This window comes from Cupressus sempervirens, chromosome 8 (genome assembly GCF_028749045.1).
Source record: "Cupressus sempervirens isolate cs-2001-9-10 chromosome 8, ASM2874904v1, whole genome shotgun sequence".
NCBI classification, from domain to species: Eukaryota; Viridiplantae; Streptophyta; class Pinopsida; order Cupressales; family Cupressaceae; genus Cupressus; species Cupressus sempervirens.
Genome location: NC_143125.1, coordinates 146,573,616 through 146,594,800, shown reverse-complemented (window position 1 = coordinate 146,594,800; position 21,185 = coordinate 146,573,616).

The following is a 21,185-nucleotide window of genomic DNA, read 5'->3' as shown; positions in this document are numbered from 1 at the left end:
AGAGAAAATCTAAATTACCAACTTTATGATGGGTATCCCTGACATGGTACTTTCTAGAAAGGTTTGTAAGACCTCACACATTCCATGACAAAAAATTCATGAAAACTCTTCCATATCTTCCTCATCCTCGATAGAGGAGTAACTATTTTGTAGGAAAGTGGAAGCTTGGTTGAAGCCAGAAGGAAACTCCTCTAGATTGATAACCCACCTTTTTTCTAGTGTCTCAACATGTCCCGAAGGATTGCGAGAATGTTGCACATTCTAGGTCACAATGGAAGAGGCCGCAAGAGGAGTGTGAATCACAACAGAAGTGTTAGCCCTTATGGATGCCTTGATCCCCTATGAACTTTCAGGGTCTGAAACTTGAGAAACACTAGGGTTTGATTCTAGAAAAATTGGCATAGGCCTTATAATGGCAAGGGTTTGTGCTCCTGTTGAAATAGGAGGAACTAAAATGATAGCTGCATATGATTGCTTTAGAGCTAAGGGAGCTTTGTCCTTATGTCTAACTATGGTCCATTCATCTTTTTTTTGCCTTCTACAACTTTAATAGGGCCCTTCTTAGGGTGGGGGGGGGGGGTTTAACCCTAGGCATAGCCAAAGGGCAATCCCTAATGTTGTGGTCAACTGACTGGCACCTATAATAGGTGTTGGGTAGGTTCAAATAGAGCACCTTCTAAGAGAAGGTTTGAGAACCAATCTATTTTTTCACAAAATTTTTGAGATCCTTGAAAAGATCAACCTCAATGCACATGCGTTTCTGAGGACGAGCACTGAAATTTTTTTCATGTTACTTAGTAATAACTTTTCCAAGAGTATTGGCAATAGACTTGATAAAAGACTAACACAACAAGGGTAAACCTAGGAAATCAACCCACACAAGAACCCTTAGCTTTTTCTCATAAGAGATAGTGAATTCTCTCGACCATCTTTGAGAAATAAGTAGGGATGAACGCATAAACCAAGGGCTATCGTTAAATACCATGTCTGCCTGAGATAGGTTGGCAAAACAAAATAAAAAATACCTTTGGTAAGGTTTGGCATAGTGTCAAGGTGAACTCTATGAGGAGTCCAGTTCTTGTTAACCCATTCTTGGAGCATAGCTTCAGGAAGAGTCCTACCCACAAAATACCCTATCAAGGTATATTGTTTTAACCAATGACAAGCAACATCAAATTCTTGCAAAGAAGGATACTATCGAGATTACCTCATGAAAAAATTTCAAGAAAAATTTGCGAGGTTGTTTGTTCAATGGAGGTGTGATGGCTTTTCGAAGCAGCAGTGTGAACACCAATGTCAACAATTGGATCACCGCTAGTTAGGGCCATTATAAACTAGCCTAAAAACTTCTGCACTAAATATAGTATGATAGATGGAAAACATAAAAGGAAAGCTCAGATAGAGTCATATGCAAGGAAACTCAAAGAACGCATGAAACCCTAGCAAAGCAATTTTTTTGAACTTCTTGATCATATAGCACTAGATTTTAGGTGTAATCTTCTTAGTTTTTTAAGTTCTCCTAGACTAAGGATGATCTAGCATGAGTCATAATATGAGGGAATAGAATATGTATTCTAAGAGGTTTTCAATTTATAATTCATCAATATTATATTATAAATTTAGAAAAATTTAGAAAAATATTAGTAGGAGATATTTACTATACATTAAATTTGTCATTATCATTTTCATTTAAAGACAATTTTATTGACTTATGTTTTATTAGCAGTAGTTTGTAATAATGTATTTCTCAAGAAAATAAATGGTAGATTTAGTAATTATGGTGTCTAGGTGATGTTCATTGGGCTTCTCTTGGAAGTCACTTCCCAAAACTATTCCAACTTAGGCGTGTTTAACATTATAATGTAAGTGGGCTTCTCTTGGAGGTCTCTTGGAGGAAACTACATTGTTAGGTGTGCTCAACTTTGAGTAATACTAGAATAGGTGACCTCTTGGGAACGCCTCAGGCTTGTCCTCATCACCTAAATGCAACAACTTCCAAATGTATCACTCATTTTTATAAATGATGAATTAATGTGAACCTCTACGCATTAAATATGGGTCAATATATTTGAGAGTTGAATCAAATATGTGCTAGTAATATCTTATTCAAACAAATTCATCTTTAAATTGCAATACAAGTAGGAGACTATGATTAATTATACATGTAAGAGACTATGATCAACTCTAAATTAAGTGAATTATAGCATTCTTACACAATAATTAATATTATGAGTGCCTTAAAATGGTTGGAAGGGGTAGAGTTTAATGTATTGATTTTATCAACAAAAGCATTCACCTTCACTCTTCAATTCAATTGTCATTTTCATATTATAATATTTATATTTAAAAATAAATATAATTATATTTAAATTACAATAGATTAAACTATTGTCTTTATATATAGAATTAAAAAAAATAAAATATTTATACTAATTAAAAATTTATATGAACATTTCACAACAATGTTGTATTGAATGAACAGTTCATACGTATTGAGATCTAATTGTTGCCTCCAATGATTTAATTTCTTGGGTAAGACTTTTATCTGAATTCTTTGCTATTCATCTTATAAATGGTCTAGGCAAACTGCTTCCTTCTTTCTCTGCAATGTCGTCAAGAACTTGTACTATTTGCAACAAACTTCATATTGTTCATTCTTTTATATCTTTAAGACATAAACTCTCAGAGTAATTTATTTCAAATACAACAAAACAACACATTTTATTACTTGTTCGATTGATGCATTCAAAACTTTAACAACTTTGCAAAGAGGAGCTATAATTTGAAGCTTGTTTACATTAGAGCAACAAAAAATAAGCTTGCAAGAATCTTGGTAACGTTCCATCAACCAACGAATGTAATGTTGAGCATCGCTAGTAAGCATATCTGGATTATCTAGTACCATAACTGTAAGGTCCAATGACAATGGGTAAGCATTTTCATTCCATCTAATGAAACATAAAGTTAATTTAGCTGATTTAATTCATTGATCAACACTGATGGTTCTTCTCAGGGAAATCCTGGTCCGGCTAGTATTGGGGGAGTTGGGTGTGATAGTTCTGGTGATATTCAGTTTCTATTTTCTATATACAAGGGCCACCATACTAATAACCTCATGGAAGCCCTAGCTATCCTGGTTGCAGTGGAACAGTGCTGTCAACATGGCTGGAAAAGAATTATATGTGAGACTGATTCGCAGGTGGTTGTGTATTTATTGAATAGTTGGAACCTTGTGCATGTGGTTTGGCATTTGGCTCTGGCCATTCGAAAAATCATTCAATTATGCAATTCTTTGGATTTTGTGTCTTTTATGCATATCCCTCGTGAGTGGACAGTGTGGCTGATTGTCTGGCTAAATGGGCCTCTGAGCATGGACCGGATTGGAACATTATTGATCATAGGATTCTTCCCTTCTATTTATCTTAGATGCTGGTTCAACTTGTGGACCGGCATACAGCTTTGTAGTTCTCTTTGTTTCTTGGGTTGTTCTACCCTCTCTTTGGTATTGAATAAATTTTTACCCCTTTTAGTTAAATTTTTTTTGTTTTCTATATATACTAAATTCATTATTTAGAGGATTTAACTATGCACTAATAATTCACTGCAAGTAGTTAACATTGTGGTCATTGTTGTGAAATATAATTTATCTAGAAGAAATATTCCATTGTATTGCAATAATTTTCATTTTAATATTTTTATAAATATTAAAATATATTATATAAATCAATAAAATGAAGCTATTTAATATTTGTATGTTTTATGTTTGAATTGGATTGCTCAATCTATAATCTTGATATTATCTAGATTTTAAAAAATGTAGATGATTTGTACTTTATATGACATCTATTTATGAATCAAATCTAAGATCTTCTACTTGTAGTTGTGGTGCTTTACCAGTAATCTACTAGTTTTCTTTATCACTAGTCCATATTTGATGAAGGCTTAGTTAATTTTTCAACACTCCGTTTAGTTACAATGAAGGTGCTAATAGATCCTAACTTAGCCTGGACTCCTTGACCTAGACTTAGATACTATGTTAAATTCACTATGAATTACATACCAATAAAACTTAGAACTTTTTATTATTTCTATTCTTTGTTGAAACATGATCTATCATTGAACTACCAATTCTTTCTGTGATCGGTCCATCTTTACAATTAAAATATAATCTATTATACATACATACATATAGAGTTTATACTTATATTATGTATATACATAATGAATTATTTGTTATGTTTAAAATAGTCTACCTATAATTAAAAAATTATAAAGACAAGACATATTACCTTTAATATTTGTTGCACATTCTGAAAAATTGTTTGTAATCTTAGAATTATGTTCTTTCAATAGCAAATCAACCACATTCATCTCATAGCCTCTTAAACCATTTAGATCGAATTTAATGTGATTAGAACTTGCTTTTATAGGTAAAACCATTATAGTCAGTAAATTTTCCTGAAACACACAAAGCCAAAGGACCCAAATTTGTTTTAGATAAGTATTCATTAACTCAATCACATTAAATAAAATTTTAAACCAACATCTCTATTCAATAGGGTACGACCTGATCACCCTTTTCATAAAAAATACCTATAAATTAATGGTTACTTTTCCTTTTCTTATCTGCAAAACCAAGGCAGCAATATTATAACAGTCAATTGAAGCAAAAATTTTGTCATTTTATTTGGGTATTAAAATACAAATCAGTTAAACAACTTGATATCACATTACCTGATTATCATTGCTATGAAACATTTCTCCAATCATTGTTCGAATGAGGGATTTTTTCCCCACACCTGGAGGGCCTTCAAACACCATATGCACCTTCAAACACCATATGCACGCAGTGGCCTAAAGAAACCTACATTTCATGATAAAATAGATCTTATATCAATGAAGGAAACACATGATGGTTCATATGGTGACAGTGGCATTGCTTTGACTCTTTGACCCTTAATTCTAATCTTATAAGTTATCATTGACCTATTTGTGTACGATGACCATCAAACCTTCATAATACATTACTGTATGAGAGAATGTAATTAAAAAAAATTATCTTGCTATTTATTTTGTCTCAATGTCTTTCCACTATCATTTGAAAATCATAACATGTCTTTTATGACTACTAGACATTCTTTCAAAGAGTATTACTTTTAACTAAATTATAACATGTCTTCTATGATTACTAGACATTCTTTCAAATAGTATTACTTTTAACTATCTTTTTGTCATGATGATTACTCATGAAAGCTCTATCCACTTATGAAATGTTCATAAGTATTTAATCAAATTTTATATATCTCTTTCTTGAAAGAGTTTCTCTATTAAACTTAGTTTACATACTTGTCTTTTGTTCCATCTATACTTTCTTCCCATCACCATTGGATTATGTAATGATTAAATTATATTTGCATTTGATTTAAAATTAATTTATAATTGTTCATTTCATTCCTAATATGCCCTACACAAATAAAACAATCTTGTTTGTCAATTATGTCATCTACAATAAAATGAAAAAAATACGTTTCGATTCATTGCCCATTACAAAGATGCAATACTACAAAGATACATAGTTTTGATCACTACAAGCATAGTCAAAACTAGTAAGCATGTCCCTTGATTATGCTTATAGTGGTCAAAACTATACCAAGATGCCTTCCATTGACAATGTGAAAATAACTTCACAAAAAACATAGTGAGTGCCAAGTTACTCAGTCACCAAAAGAAAGACGGTCAACACTACATTGAGTGGACTCTGTTGACGAAGGGACTGAGTGAGCTGGTATGCTCGGTTAGAGAGGAGATTGAATGAGGTCAGTAAGCACGGGAAAGAACTTAGTGGACTTAGCTATAACTATGTAGACACCACACAAACATATGTTGACTGAGTTAACAAAAAGAGGACTCGGTGAACAAGGGAACCGAGCAAGTTAATAACAGACTTGGTGTCTGGTCTATTCCACCATTAAAACATGAAGATGATAACGAAGAACTTTCAACTCTAATCTTCTCAATACTAAACACAATGCATAATAAATAGAAAGGAGACAATAATAAGACAAATGACTGGATTGACTAATATGTATGCTTGCTTTCTTTCTATTCATAAACTATTTTAACAATTACAAATCAAGGAGCATAGGGCTTCAACCAAAAAAAATATTATAACATCTATTTTATAGTGGGAGCAATGAACAAGACTTTTTTTTCTCTATTCTTCTCCCCTCTTCAAATGAATGAGACTTCATTTTTTTTTGTCTTGTCTCAAAAAACCTTCCCTCTATTTTTTGGATTCAAATTCACCTAACTAATTTAATGTATTAGATAGGTAGGTGGGCAGGTGGCTCAAGAGACAATTGACAAATTTCAATAGACAATACCACAATACTAGAAAGGATCATAATTTATGCTCGAATTGACTTCTTCATTTTGTAATTTTATAGAAAATTCCAATAATGTTCTATTCCAAAGTCATGAAAAAGATACATTTCTTCTCTTAATAAGTTTAATGTTAACGTTGCTGCTCTCTTGGATTGGTAGTGATATTATAAATTTCTTCAATTCACAATCTCTAAGACTTTCTTATCAAATACTAGTGTGAAAGTTTCATAAGTATCGTTGTTTTAGGATCTTTCTTCGCCTTTTACTTGAAAAACCTTGTTTTGTTTACAATTCCATTTGCATATTGTTTTGATTATACTATAATATTGATCTTGTTATTTTAGGATCTTTCTTCACCTTTCACTTGAAAACTTTGTTTTGTTTTCAATTTCATTTGCCTATTGTTTTGATTATACTGTAATATTGATCTCGTTGTTTTAGGATCTTTCTTTGTCTTTCACTTGAAAACCTTGTTTTGCTTTCAATTCCAGTTCCCTATTATTTTGATTATACTGTAATATTGATCTCGTTGTTTTAGGATCTTTCTTCGCCTTTCACTTGAAAACCTTGTTTTGTTTTCAATTCCATTTGCCTATTGTTTTGATTATACAATAATATTGATCTCATTGTTTTAGGATCTTCCTTCTCCTTTCACTTGAAAACCTTGTTTTGTTTTCAATTCCATTTGCCTATTGTTTTGATTATACTGTAATATTGATCTCATTGCTTTAGGATCCTTCCACTTGAAAGCCTTGTTTTGTTTTCAATTTCATTTGCCTATTGTTTTGATTATATTGTAATATTGATCTTTAGCATCATATAAATTAATGTTTCTTAATTTGCCAATTTTTTCTTTTACATCCAAATTAATAATGGCTGAATTTTGATTCCCATAGACTTCTAACACTAATTTGAATGTGTTGTTTTTAACATTTTAACATGATGTGTGATTTTAACATGACACAACTTTAGTACCATTTGAGCTAAAAGAAGATTAGATGCCACAATCTCATAATTACCATAGAAAGCTCTTGTGAAACGAAGGCCTTAATCCATTCATTGCCTAACAACTAAAATTGAACATAATTTTTGTTTTCAGTTTTGCTACATAGTTTTCTTTTAACATGGTCTATCTATCTTAAAAAAATTGCTGTTGTAAGTCTCTAAGTCCAAATTTTGAAATAGTATATATAAAGAATCACATTGTGAACTCCCCAAATCAGATTTAAGTACGTAAATGCAATCTATTAATGAATTACTTTGATAAAAATGGTTAAAAAAATGTTATTCACATCAGCATAAAATTGTTATGATAAACACAAAAAGATGAAACTACTGATTCAAGTTGATGCAGAAATGCAATAATGCAATACTCTATACTATCATTCAAATTGTACAAACAAAAAAGAAATATAAAGATAAGAAAGAGAATACCAAATGATTACCTGAAACTGAAGATCTAGTGCTTGTTTCTTTTTGTAACTGAAATCTGATAATCTTTTTGGACACCATTTTTCTGCCCACATAAACTGGACGTCCATTTCTTGCCCTTCGTTTGGATTTTTGGGCTCTGCTAACTCCTCACATTTTCTTCCTATTTCTGCGGAGACTAGTAAACCTTTTGCTCTCATTACCTTTAGACGACATTCCTCAATTGTAGACATATGTCCATCATATCCTTTAATTGGATTCAGCTCGAAATATCTCTTAGCAGCAATCAAGGTGTGCAAGAGCACACAACCCACTCTAATATGTAGAACTTCAAGCTTTTTACTGATCTCCTTACCAGGGCTTTTAGGGTTGGGCATGTTTGGGACAAGATTTGGAGTGCTAAAACAACCCTTGGTTAGTAACATACTTAATCCTTTTCCCCTTGAAACATGGTCTCTAATGGATCTACCACTTAACCTATAATCTCTCCAGTAATAAGGGCTAGGCTGTGGTATTGTATCCTTTGTTTGACCCAATTGGTTAGATTTTGTAACCTGCAAAAAATGAGTACCAATTCTTAATGATATTAGAGTTTTACAATTCATTATGTCGACATTTTGTTGTTTCTAGTTTAGATTGAATGAGAGATTTTGAACAAATGTCTTCGATCACACTCCATGATCTATCATCAAAATAAAAGAGTTTTCCTTTGCCGTATGCACTCTCTCATCTTAACTACAAACACCTTGTCATCTTAACTACAAACTGAAGACTATGATTGAAAATATTGATACAAGAACTCTTACACAATTATATCCCAAACAACAAAACATAAAAATCAATAATACTAAATGAATGTTTTTATATTTTATCTATTTCTATCTTATAAAAAAATGGTAATTTAAACCCACTTCTATGTTTTAGATTTTAAGCCTATTCAAGTGATACATATCTGTTATACCTTTCCTTGTGCTTCCCAACTCCTAAGCCTCCAACGAGCTTTTCCATTGCAGAGAAACAGACAAAGAAAAATGATGGTTAGGTTGATTGGCCAAAAGAGAACGAATGGCTAGGTGAGTTTTCTCTGTTCTTAAAATTATTTGGATTGTATTGATTGTTTTTAGGTATAATTAGATGTTTCAACCGCCACTATAATTAGTGTTCATTTGTGAACAAAACAAGTAGTCCCTATCTTGTGAGAAAATGTATGCATTAGTCCTTAATCTTGTGAGAAAATGTGTCCCGATACATTCCTTATTTATTCGAGATAAGCCTTTTTTTAAATTAGGCCTATTGAGTTCCTTTCTTAATGGAGGTTTGTCAATGGTATTGTTCGTTATTATATTTTTTAAATTATTATATTTGATTCTTATTGAAGAGACTATACATATGATTTTATTAGGTCATTATAATAGTATCATATCATATATTTTATATTCATTTTTTTTTCTTATTTTCGAAGATTACTCTCATATTATATATTTTATATTCATTTTATTATTATTTTTGAAGAGTAAATCTTATGTTGAGATATTTTAATTTCTTGTAATTAATAACATTATTTTTAATTTATTATTATATCTTTTTTTATAGGAATATTAATGTACTAATCTAGTAATGAAAATAATATTAAATTCAAATAATAAAGTAATCTTATTATTTTTCTTACATTGACTATATCATGTGTCTTGTTTGAGTTTCAAATATTTTGCAAAAACATCTACCAAGCCATATCTAGTAGTACCTAGCATTCACCAAAATCCATCTTCATTATCTTAGGATGGATGTCCATGCCTAGCCTAAAAGCTCATATTTAATTGATAGGTGGAAAGGATATTGGCAAAGGTCATTGATTATGACTTTACACCTATCCTAAGATTTGCGTAAAAGCTCTAAAGCCTTTTTAATTAATCCATGAAGTGCACATCCTACACTACTCGCGTTAAAGGCTTGAAAGTTCGTAAATCCTCTTCACCAAACCCACTTGTTGTGTAGCTGGTAATGAAATTCTAGCATTCTCACACTGACCACATTTTCTTGACAATTCCAAAAAAAAAAGATTCTCTTACAAGTAGTATGAACTTCTGATTCTCTTATCAAACTTAGGTTCTCATGTTGTTTTCTTCATAGACATTTTCGACTCTATTGTTTAATGACATGGAACATTTATTTCCCATCAATTTATGAAACATAAGATAATAAAATGAACTCCTTGAATGATTGAAATATTTTTTTATGCTCCCTAGATTTTCGAGATTGATGGGTATGTTGAGAATGTACAAACCCTACATCTCATTTATTTCTCAATTTACTCAAGGGACAATTACTAGACAATAAACCTATTCCAAGGAAAATCATTTTAAATACCAATATACATCATTACTTGGTCCATACATTAATATTCCTTACAAAGTTGTATGATAAGCATTATATCATCCTAAATTATAAGTGTCTAGCTATGATCCAATATTCAATTAGGCCCCATTTTAATATTATTGAGTTGCCATACTCACTATATTTGATGTAGTATCACTCCACTTTTCACTTCAATATCTTGTCCACAGTACCAACTCTTTCTAAAAACTTCAATATCTTGTTCACATTACCAACTCTTTCTAAAAACTTCAATGATTAAGTGGGAAATCCCAAACGTCATCATCTTCCTTGAAGTTTGAGATAAAAAGTACTTTTGAGGGGTGTTGGCTTTTGATTTGACAAAATTTTAATAACCCTTTGAAAAGGAAAGCTATCTAGGCATTAACTAAAAACCATAATAGACAACTCAACACAAGTCAAAAGGAGCAATTGACAAGACTTCTACAATATCTTCTTCTCTTTGAAATCTACAAAATTTAGGTGGGTATACTTGGGAATTTATTCTCTCCTTCTTTATCTTTCTCAAATTTTGACATAAAAATCCACTATAGAAGATAATTGGCCTTAGTTCTTTTCATCCTAGGATTGTAAGAGAGATGATAAATAGCTAATCCATCAAACCTTAAACTCCAAGGATCAAGTACAACTACAATTGGATAAGTTGGAGATAATTTCCAGAGCAAGTCCAATTGTTATGCAAGAGATAATTGTTATGGGTGACCTCCTGGGAAGTCTCGCTGCTTCACCATGTGAACATCACCTAGATCCAATGAGTGTTAAGCGTTCTATTTATTCTCATGAGATATGGATTCGTTTTGAGTCACTACTCATGAAACATGGGTCAATGAGTTTGACTCAAAATCACATAGTTAATTCTTGATTGTAATATCACAACTCCAATGATGATATTGCTATCAAGATTTAACTGTGTAATTTTGAGTCAAACTCATTGACCCATGTTTCATGAGTAGTGATTCAACATGAGTCCATCTCTCATGAGAATAAATAGAACACTTAGCACTCATTGGATCTAGGTGATGCTCATCAAGGTGAAGCATTGATGTTTTTGAAACTCATTGACCCATGTTTATGTCCATTAGGAATTTTCATTTAATGTTATTTGCTTTCATCTCTCATTACTTTGTATTCATTATTTTCTTTGCTAACACTTGGTCAAATTAGGAATTCATATAGTTGCATTGTTAGATTGTATTCATTTTACAAACATAAAATACCAAAAACATATATCTTTTGTAGTTAATTTTAAAACAACAAACCAATTGAAAATCTTAATCAAAATTGGTCAAAACCAGCAAAGGCCTCCCTATGAACAAACACATTTATCTTCAAATGAGCAGATTTCAGTAGGTCACAAAATTGCCTAGAACCTTGGAGTTGATCCTAGATTAAATTTTCAAGAGAGAAGTTTGAAAGGATTTCTATCATTAAGCATCATGCAAAATAACAACTCAATAGAAGTGGCATTAGAAGGAGGGCCTCAAATGATTCAGAATAGGAAATTTTTTTTGAAAATTCTAAATTCTAAATTTTTACAAGTTTCAAAAATTTTCCATCTGTTACTATGCAAGGTGCACCATATTTTTGAGAAAGTCTGCTTCTGTAAAGATGCATTTTTTTCTAGAATTGATGCAAACTGATAGATCCTGATCCAACATTCCCATTTTAATGAGCTTTAAGATCTTTGGATAGTGAGCTAGAGTTCTTAGAGCTCAATCATTTTCATAAACCTTGCAATGACAAAGGACTTCCTAGAATTCTATCACTTCCATTCAACATTTTATCATCTTCCTCATTTTTGCCTCCAAACCAACCACCCATCATTCCACCAAATCCTCCACCAATGGATTTTTTCACAAATGTTGTAGACTCACCAATCAACTTGATAGGAGTACTCAATGACCTTCCTAAGAATCCTAGGAAATTTTGCCCAAGATTCATCTATGGAGAGACAAGAACTGAAGACCACATAAAGGCATTCAAAGAAAATTTTAACTAAAAGAAAATTGTTAATGAGAATGTGGTTCTTTTCTTATTCCCATACTGATTGGGAGAAGTTTCCTTTAATTGATATGTCAATTTACCACTAGGATGTGTTAGAGACTAGGACACTTTTGAAAAATTGTTCTTGGAACAATTCAAAACCTTCAACAACCCAACTATGATACATCACCAATTCATATCAATCAAAGGGACCTTGCCAAAATGGTTTCACACTTCAATCATCGCTTTCATATGACATACTATAAACTAGAAACACCATACACTATACCAGTTGAAGCAACAATTCAAATTTATTTGAATTCTATGGACCATCTTACGACTATTTTCCTAAGAAGACTTCCTATTGTAAATATCAACACATTGGATAAAGTCTTCTCAGAAGTAATTACTTTCATAAAGCAAGCCAATCCTAATGGAGGAGGATTGATGCCCCCAAATCAAGCTATTACCACAATACTAATATATCTGATTGGAGCACCACTAATGCATAGCCAATTCAGTCTAATGAATCCAACTCCACTACAAGAAGCACCAGTCCACAAGTTCCAACCATAACATACCCAGGATATGAACCTCCAAAAGCTACTTTCTTTGAGAAAAAGGTAGTGACATCCATTGAAATAGAGAATAACATTGCATCTGAGCTTGGTCAAATGAAGAAAACCATGTCTCAAATTACCAATGAGATGACCCAATTAAGGTTGTCAAAAGAACATAATAACAACTTTCAGCGAACAAATCCTAGTTCCTACAACAAAAACAATTATGGTTAGAACTACAATAGGAATTTTAGTGGAAACAACAATGTAAGAAATAATAATGAGGGAAACAAAAATGGAGGAAACAATTCTAATCCTCTTGATCGCAACAACGGTTTCTAAAGGCATAATCAATGATGAAACACTCATCCAAACAATGAAAGCATTCCCATAGATAATAACAACAAAAAATCCCAATATGTGGACATCAATCAGTATGATAATAATCAAAATGTGGCTAACGATGATGGCTCATATAACAATAGAAATCAACAAGTGAATCAAAATTCACAGGGCAATAGTAATGAGTCATCTATGCAATGCAATACCATGCTGCTAGAATCCTACGATTCTTCACATATCATGGCAATGGAACAACAAGAAAAGAAAGAATTTTCTTTTCCATTTAGTCAAGAATGGGATACTCAACCTGAAGAAGTGTTTGCCTTCCAAAATGATAGTCGGAATACCTACAATTTGCAAAGTCAGAAGGAACCCATAACTGATGGTATTTCTCCCATATTACAACCAACTCCTCTAGATTTGAGAGAAAGTAACAATCTAGTACCAATTAGAACCAAGGAAAAGTGGCTACAATCTTGAAAAATCCCACATGGTCTACTGAAAAGTATAGTGCAGTGAAATATTTAAAACAAACAAAGACAAACATGTCCATGTTTGACATGCTACAAAATTGTATTTATTAGCCTAAATCATTGATGAAAACTCTCGATCACATGAAGGCAACCCCTAATGTGAATATTGTCCCTCAAAAGATGGTGTCACTACAAGTTAATGCTTAGGAGATCATGCCAACAATGTTTGAAGACAAGGTTGAGGTCGATCCCTTTTTGCTTAGCATTAGAATATATAGGAAGAATCTTCATAATTGCTTAATTGACTTAGGAGCTTCTTGTAATGTTATGCCACTTTGGATAGCACAAAGATTGGGAGTTACTCCTCAACCATCTAATGGAATAGTGATACAACTTGACAAAATGAAAGTGAAGGTAATTGGTGCTTTGAAAGATGTTTGGATACAATTAACAGTTGACCCTCAAATTCAAAAAAGGTTGAAATTCTTGAAACATATGGATTGCTACTAAGTAGAGAGTGGACAAAATGCTTAGGAGGATGGTTTTCTACTGATTTTTTACTCAACTGTGGCTACCTTGGAAATGGTTGAATAATTAGATCAAGATTGATTCTGAGCCAAAATTGAAGAAGATGATTACAAAATATAATGCACCAAATGAGGTGACATTTCTACAACATGATTTAGGCTCTTACAAAGTGATGGATTTGGATACAACTTCAGCTAAAGTGTCAGATGATCTAAATGAAAAGACCATGATTCTAATCCTAAAAGAAGAGAGTGTGATGTAGTTCATAGATAGCATGGTGGAAAACCTAAAATGCGTAGGTGAAGAAGTAGACCTGAGTGTTTTTCTCCTTCCCAAATTTTGCAGATTGCACAAAGTTAGTCATTTAGAGTTCGAATATTCACATTGCCAAGAAGCGGTTGCTCGGGTACTTACTCAAATAATGGAAATATAGAGTGGCCACATTCCAAAAGAAGTACCCACAAAAAGTTCAAATTCCACATACATATCAGAAGCCATGGGGAAAGATGGAAAAGAGGTAGAAGATCTCAATGCATCATATAGTAATACCTCTTCAGATGGTGGAGGCTTCTTCTCCCCCACCAGAAATGATTAAGATCCAAAGAAGGAGATATTTCATAAAAGGTTAAGGTTGGACTTCAGTAGTCATTCACCTAGGCCTAAAGTTGACCAACTTACAAAATTGATTGGGGAAATTAAAGATCAGCAAGAGAAACATACATTCCCCATATCAAAGATAAACAACGAAAAATCATCAAGTCAAGTACGCGAGAGATTACAATGGATCCCAAAGAAAAAATCCTTCAAGTTTCAAGTAAAATAAAATCTATGAAAGAACAAACATAAGTCCAGCAAGCCCAAAGAAGAGCCAATCTAGACACTCAGGTTCGATGGCTCTAAAGAGGTGTTATTCCTCTCTCATGTTTTGTAAGCCGCCTCGTAAGAGGTACGAAGATCCTGTCCACGTTGAGTGGAAGACATGTAAGCACTACTAATACATCGATTGAAGCTGCAGGTACTTTGAAACTTGTTCAACCCAGCTGTCTGTTCATTGTGAGGGCTTGGAATATGGCGAATGTAGATTGTTGGTTGTTTATGATTGAGTTGATGATCAGGCAGGAGTATATGGGTAGAATTGTTATGATCACTTTTAGCTCTTCTATTCTTTGGATTGAAGAGAGCCTCCATGGGTGAGCAGTGGAACGGTCTTCTTGCAGCTTGTCTGCTTCTCTTGGTATGGCGGCTTTGTTCAGGAACCTGGTTTTCATAGTGGAGAATAAATGAGAGGAATGTTAGTTGAAAGGAAAGAAGGTGGACTCGTAAGAGATGATTTCATAATATAAGATCTAAGAGATTGAAATGAAGTAGAGTTTGGATTAGGATCAGAGTTGGAGTTGGAGTTAAGGTTAGAATTAGATAAGGTTATATGTAGAATTAATATTACCGTTGAGATTATATTGAAATTAGAGATAGAATTAGGATTAGTATTAGTATTAGAGATAGAATGAAAGGAATTAGAATTAGAGATAGAGTGAAAAGTAGTCATAGGTTTAGAATTAGTAAGCTTAGATATAAAAGTTTAAAGCTAAGGTGCAAGATAGGATTAGGGTTAGGGTAAGAATTAGGATAAGGGATGAGATTGTGTTTAGATATAAAATTAGGGTTAAGATTGGGGAAAGAACTAGATCTAGTTGTAAGGTTATGGTTACGGTTAGTATTTGAGATAGGATTAGGGCACTAGTGTTAGTATTAATAGTGAGATTAGGCTTAGTGACACAATTAGAGTTAAGATTAGGGTAAGACCTAGAGATAAAATATTAGCATTAGCCCTATCATTAATATTATAGACTTAGAGATATAGTATGAGGTAGAGATAAATTCAAGTTTAGGGTTAGTATTTGAGATTGAATTGGGGTTAGAGATAGAGTTATTATTATTACCGTTAGACTTAGAGATATAACTAGAGTCAAGATTAAGACAAGAATTATATTAAAATTCAAGATTACAATTAGAACTAGGGCTAGTATTAGAGATAGGATTAGGGTTAACAATAGATCACATCTATTAGAATTCCACAATCCATGCTTATATAATTCTAATTTCTAGATTTGATTGTGTCAAAATTAGAATTATGTTAACAATAGATTTCAAGTTAGACTCAAGATCAGAGATATAATTAAATTGTGTTAAAATATATATAATACTATTACAATTAGAAATAACACTAATTTTAAAATAAAAAATAGAATTAAAATTAGCAATAAAATATTTCTTTATATTAATTAAATTACCATTATTGTCTATACCATATCCTAAGACTCCAACTATTTATCTTATCCTATTATTTAAAGCTTTTAACTATTAAAGGAAAGTAGTTAAATCCTTGATGAAAGAGAAAGAATGCTGCATCTAGATAAAGACCATGTACCTGAATTTATGTGTAGGATGAGTTTTCGGGCCGCTTGGGTTATAATAAAATAACTTGGGAGCAGAGGGCAGAAGTAAATTCCTTTTCTTGATGAACGACACAATGACCTGTGCAATGCCCGTGAATGGACTTCCCTGTGGAAGCTGACGGTGGAAAATGAGCGTCCCAAGAACAAATGCAATTGCCGACCCAATTGGCATGAATACAAGTGCCGCCACAAGAAAAGACATCTGTTCTATTGAAGACCTTCTGCATTCTCTTTAACTTTTCTTGTGAGTCACTACAGTTTGCTGGCCGCGGTGCTGGAACTAGGGCAGTCAATGTCCAAAGACTCATTCCCTCCATATTATTCAAAATATTTGTTTTGGTAACCCAAACTAGTAACCAAAATTATGCCAGTTAGGATTCAAAGTAAATATGTTTTATTTGGTGTTGAAGTGTTTTGACAATTGGCGTATTAGTTCCTATTAAGATCACCCAATCTGTGGTTTGGGTGTAGTTTATTACCAATGCTCTGTAAACTCATATTAGATGTTTAGGCTCTATCGATATATGGGTTAGCCAGGATAAGCTCAAAAAATTGTACTACTAATTTTCATAAGACTAATTAATCTTTGGTCTATATGAAATTGAATACTTCTTTAAGTTACATTAAGTGTTTGAGTTTGCGAGCTTTCATAGTTCAGTTAGAACTCAAACTTAAGATCTTTTATTTGTTAACCCTCAAAAGACCGGCCAGTTTTTGGTCTAGATGTAGCTTCTATGAAGTCAAGCATCCCTTTAAGCCACATTAAGTGCCTCCGACTAGGAGCTTTCATGGATCAGTGAGGACATGAAAACATAGATTTTAAATTGTAGAGCATTAAATTGATGGGCAAACTCCCTAGAAAGTTAAGATCAAAATATATCATGGAGAAAAAAGATGAGTTTACTTATGATGTAGTGCATGGTTTTTCAACCTTCTTAAGTTATTCTTTTGTAGGACTCATTTTCTTCATCACTGACACTCTTCACTACATTTGCTGTTGTGCATGGCAGAACAAAGCAATTCAAGTGATTGAGAATGGGGATATTGCTCCAAGATTTCTTCTCTTCCATTCTTCGAATTGCTTAACAAAAAACTAAAATTTACTAAGCAACTTTTGCAATGAGAGAGCTCATCAAGAAGCTCACTATTTATATTGCATAAAATATCCTTTGTCCTATTGGAATATTAATTGCATATAGTCGTTTGTCCCTGGAGCCAATTACCCACCTACCACCTTAACTCATCTGAAAAATGAGAGGAAAAATGTTTTGCCAGTATGACAAAAGAAATGATTTGATTCATTCAACTAGAGAGAGAGTTGAACAAATCAGCAGTTACAGAGAAGGAAGAAGAAAGAAAGTGATCAGCAAATCCAGTCATGTAGAGGACAAAAGGAAGCTTGTTTCATGCCTGCAATTGCACGTGTTTCTTTTCTGATTATTCTATAAGTTTGTTATTGTATGATTCGATCTGTGAAGTAGTGATTGCTCTAGGTGTTATTATATGCAACCATTAGAGCTGCAAGTTTAAAGTTTGAAGTTTTACTAGTTTGAAAATTTTAGAGTTATTTTAGGGTTTTTTGATTGTAGCCGAATGCTCTCAGATTTTGTAATAGTTTGAATCAAAGTTGAATAGAAAGCAAGTGGGCATACTTGATTCTATTGTTCCTCCCTATTCATTGAATTTGAAAATTTTATTGTTGTATGCTCCACACTTTGGCTCTCTAGTTTTAATGGTGAAAATATTTATGATATAAGTCTAGTCACTCAGTCTTGTATTTTTTTGAAGTTTTCTCTTTGTAGTTATTGCTGAGCTTGCTCGACATCCACTTCTGCTGAGCTCCACCCTGCAATGGTGATCAAGCTCACTCGACATCCACACTGCCGAGTTCACTCGGCATATACTTACCGAGTTTCTTTGTGTACCAAGTTCACTTGGCATCTTCTTGTGCTGAGCTAGCTTGACACCTTCTCTTGTCACTCAGCATCTATTGGTGTCGAGAAAAATTAGCACTTGGCAATAGTTAGTGCCCAGCAAAATTTTTGAGTTGTGATTTATTTTTCACATGGTATCAGAGCTTTGAGGCCCTACATCCAGAGTGAGTTAGGGCATTTTTTCTAAGATATTTGACATGGTAGGAGATGTAGAAAAGATATGGTAGCAACCACCATCCTTAAATGGACATAATTATGATATATGGGCAAAGAAGATGAAAACCATAATGGTTGCAAATGATTTATGAGAGTTTGTGATAAAAAGGTTCAATGATGTGACAGACCTAGCTCAGTATGCTGCTCTCACAAATCTACAAAAGACTTAGCTAAAAGAGTCAAGGAGAAAAGATGCTAAGGCATAAAGTTTGATTGAGGCAGCTATGATAGAGACAATCTTTCCCAAGATTGTAGCAGCAAATTATGCAAAGGAAGCATGGGATATCCTTGAGACGAACTTCAAGGGAACTGACAAGGTCAGAGTAGTAAAGCTATAGATGATCATAAGAGAGTTTGAGAAGCTTCATATGAGAGACAATGAACCTATTGCAGAGTTCAGCTCACGAATGACCACTTTGATAAACCAGCTCAAATCAAATAGAGAAAAATATGATGAGTAGAGAATAGTAGAGAAAATATTGAAGAGTTTACCTTAGAAATATGACAATCTTGCCATGACCATAGAGGAGGCTAAAGACCTCACCACTTTGACCATGGATGAGTTGATGGGAACTCTTCAAACCCATGGGCACTGAATAAAGAGGTCAGCTACAACTTCCCAAGATTAGTCCTTCAAGGCTCAAGATAATTTAAGAGGTAGGGGGAGAGGTAGAAATGGCTCCGATAGAGGCTCAAGAAATAGAGGTCATGGAAGGAATGGTCAAAGGAATGCTGGTGTAGAAAGTTCAGGAAGAGCAAGCAACCAAGAGGGAGCAAGCACCTCTCAAAACAACTCTAGAGGAGGTAAGAAGAATTACAACTTCAATAAGAGTAATGTTGAATGTTACTACTATCATAAATATGGGCATTATGCAAGTGAATGTTGGAAGAAACAAGGTGATCAGTCAAAGTAGAATGCTAATGTGGCTGATGTGAACATGAGAAATGGAAATAATCTCATAGCTTTCATCATGTATAACATTGGTGAAGAAGGAAGCCCTGAGGTATGGTACCTGGATAGTGGATGTAGCAACCACATGAGTGGTAATGAAAGTTTATTTTCTTTCATTGATAAGAGTTTTAAGTCTGAAATTAATAAGAAAAATAATGGAACCATTCCCATAGTGGGCAAAGGATCTATTATGGTCCGCACTAAGCAAGGTGAGAAGGAAATACAAAATGTATTTTTTGCCCCCAATATGAAGCACAATTTGATGAGTGTTGGACAACTCATTCAAAATGGATACAAGGTGTTGATGAAAAATGACAAGTGTGTCATTCATGAGAAGGATGAGAGTAATAGATTACTTGTAGCAATCCAAATGACAAAGAATAAGATGTTTTCATTAAGGATAGAGACATGTTTCTCTTCTCAAGTCAATGTTGCACCTCCTAAGCATGCATGTACAATAGTACACCAGCAATAAGCTCTTAGGAGCATGATTGAAGATCCCTCCAAGCTTTGGCATCTGAGGTATGGACATCCTAGCTTTGTTGGTTTAAATTTGTTGTCCAAGAAAAGAATGGTAGATGGTTTGCCAAGCATTATAAATTCATATAACAAGTGTGAGGCTTGCATATTGGGTAAGCAACATAGGCTTCCCTTTAATTCTGAAAATTTTAGAAGGGCTAGAGCACCATTAAAATTGATGCATTCTAATTTGGTAGGCCCTATGCAAACTACTTCTATTGGGGGGATTACTTATTTTATGACATTCATAGATGATTTTAGTCATAGGAGATGGGTGTATTTTAAAAAAAAAAAAATCTGAAACTTTTAGTAAATTTGTAGAATTTAAAGTCTTGGCTGAAAAAGAATGTGGACACTATATTAAGGTCCTTAGATCAAATAGAGGAGGGGAGTATACCTCCAATATGTTTGTAAATTTTTGTAAGAAAAATGACATAAGAAAAGTTCTTATAGCCAATTATACTCCGCAGCAAAATGGAGTGGCTGAGAGGAAAAATAGGACCATTGTTGAAATGACAAGAAACATGATGAAGCAAAAGGACCCCCGATTGAATATTGGGGAGAGGCTATAGCAACAATAGTATATTTGATCAACAAGTGTCCCACGAAATCAATTTGTGACAAGATACCTCTTGAGGCTTGGTCAAGGGGCAGATGGATAGTTGAGCACTTGAGAGTGTTCGGATGTGTAGCATATGCACATGTGCCTAAGGAACAAAGGCAAAAGCTGGATGACAAAGGTGTGAAGTGCATCTTCACAGAGTATAGCTAAGAATCAAAGGCCTATAGGCTATATGATCCAATTAATTAATAAATCATCATTTTAAGAGATGTGGAGTTTCTTGAAAATCAGTCATGGGATGGCTCGGTAGATGAATCCTCAAGCACTTCAAGAAAAGTGCTTACTATTGAAGAGGAAGAAGGTGACATTGGTGATCAATAAGAAGATGGAGCAGCAAATATAGATTGCAGAAAAAGGCAAAAAGGGAAGAAACCCTTAACATGTCGAGAAA